This window comes from Puntigrus tetrazona, chromosome 13, assembly GCF_018831695.1.
Source record: "Puntigrus tetrazona isolate hp1 chromosome 13, ASM1883169v1, whole genome shotgun sequence".
Taxonomy (NCBI): Eukaryota; Metazoa; Chordata; class Actinopteri; order Cypriniformes; family Cyprinidae; genus Puntigrus; species Puntigrus tetrazona.
Window position 1 is genome coordinate 21,471,771 of NC_056711.1, and position 2,500 is coordinate 21,474,270.

At 36.9% G+C, this 2,500-nt stretch overlaps 1 pseudogene; it reads left to right on the top strand.

Moving 5' to 3' along the window:
- The first annotated feature begins 338 nt into the window (after nt 1–338).
- Nucleotides 339–2,500, top strand: part of LOC122357029 — a 13,939-nt pseudogene continuing 11,777 nt past the window's right edge.

A 2,500-nucleotide genomic window follows, 5' to 3' on the forward strand; every position in this document is an offset into this window, starting at 1 on the left:
ACGAAAACACTTTAATCTTCTCTGAGATGAAATAAACAATATCTTTACAGGCAGGCAGGCAAGATAGACCAGAACCGACGAATACACAGGATCAAACTAGAACTTAAATACAAACGGGAAACCACTAAATTAACTCGACACAGGTGAAGACAATGACAATATTAACAAAAGTAGGTCACGTGACACAGTCACTATTCGTCACCCACTGAAATATTGTGCAACATATAGCATAACATTGGATCCAAAGGTCAGATACTAGTTTCATTACGCCTCTGCCGTGATATCCGACTATAAACTTTTATTTAGTTAATATTTAATGCTTGCTTGCTCATGTGAATGCGGTTTCTCGACTCTCAGGATCATTCAGTGAATAATTAGTTTGTGATTTCCGCACAGAGTCAGTGTTGGGCATCTCACTCTTCATCATGAATCGCTCACAAACACCATGGGATCAAGAGTTCTCTCCAAGATACAGGTACTTAAATGTACTATAAATGTATTTTGGTCGTTACTGCCAGTTTTACAAAAAATCAGCTTGTTTTAAAACATTTGTTGCTGTAAAACAAAAGTGTCTATTTATAACTACATTAGCCTACTGTGTCATATTTAAGATATTTATAGAGCCTATAAGTATGAGACCATAGAACCCCTTATGAAGGTGTTTTCCTTTGTTTAAAAAAATAATTTTATTAAATCTGCTCAGCAAAAGAAATCGTGGTCAGAGCTGTCTGTCATATTTTTGTTTCGCATTAAGTATTCTTGTTATTTTGGCATTTGTATTAGTTATTAGGCAGAGAGTTATGGTGTTTTCTCATGTGATTATTTCATTATTTCATCTGATGTTTTAACATCTGCTCATTATAGTTCAGGTGATCAGAAGAGATCAGAGCCCAGCTGTGTGTCTATGAAGACTGATGTTTCTTTGCCTCATCCAATTGATTTTAAGAGTGAAGACACAAGGTTTAAGTATTAAATTGTTTTGTAATATATATGATTGCCATAATTACACAAAACTATTGTAAGAGGGGAAAACTATTTTATTTTTGTGTTAAAATACCTGTTGTTATGAGGACTTTTATTCTGACGGGGAGAGAGAAAATAGAAAAATGAAGTGGAGAAAAAGAGCTTGTCCGTATTCAATGGCTTTATTAATACAAACATTTAGATAAAGCCCTGAAAAAAACCCACAAGTGCACAAGCAAAGCGTTACACTATTATAAATAAATACAAGCTGAAGTCTGGCTAGGAAATGCAGTAAATGTAATGATAAAAGTAAGATATTTACATTTATTTCAGTGATACTTGATTTTTAGTTGCGAGCAGGTGCATTTTTAATAAATTCACAACTGTTATTAAGGCAACTGGATCATTTTCACCAATGAGTGTTTGATTCTTGATTCAAGGTCAATCCTGCAACACGAATCAGTAACAAAATCTGTCTGTAAGAAACATGACCAGTCCATGAATCAGCCACAACACAGCATGCATCCTGGTGGAAGGTAAACTTTAATGCAATGCATCATCACACATTACTTAAATACATAATTAATAACTGACACATTTCATATATTCACCCTATGATATGCTCAGTGCCCTATAAAAAAAAGACACTTTGGTCTGTACATTTACCTCTGTAGCTCATATAATAATGTGATATTGTAATATTCCAGGCATGACGTCCTTAAGACGTTCAGATCAAATCTGCTGAAGAAGTTTGAGCATCTGTATGAGGGAACAGCGACGCAGAGAAACCCAACACTCCTGAATGAGATCTACACAGAACTCTATATTACAGAGAGTGAGAGTGGAGAGATCAGTAATGAGCATGAGGTGAGACAGATTGAGACACAATCCAGGAGAGCAGCAACAGAAGACACAGCCATCAAATGCAGTGACATCTTTACATTTACATTTACATTTAGTCATTTTGCAGACGCTTTTATCCAAAGCGACTTACAATTGAGAGTACAGCAGCGATTCATTTTTTTGAGAGACAAACAGACAGGGTAAGTGCTTATAACACCCAGTCACAGGGAGTGTTCAAATTAGTACATGCCAGAAGGGAAGGAATAAACAAGGGGGATGAGAAGAGAGACAGAGACAGTGAGAGTACATTTTTTTTTTTTTTTTTTTTTTTTTTTTTTTTTTTTTATGATGAGGTCAGGTATTGCTGAAAGATGTGAGTTTTCAGCAGTTTCTTAAAGATTGACAGAGATCCAGCATTCGGATAAGTACGGGAAGATCGCCCACCAGCCAGAACAGAGAACGAGAAAGTTCTGGAGAGTGATTTCGAGCCTCTTTGAGATGGTACCACGAGGCGCGCCGCTAGCAGATCTCAGACTTCTAGAGGGGGTGTAGATCTGTAATAGTGAGTGGAAGTAGACCGTGCCGAGTCTGTGGTTGTTCTATATGCAAGCATCAGTGCCTTGAACTTGATGCGAGCTGCAATCGTAGCCAATGTAAGGAGATAAAGAGAGGTGTAACATGGGTCTCTCTTGGG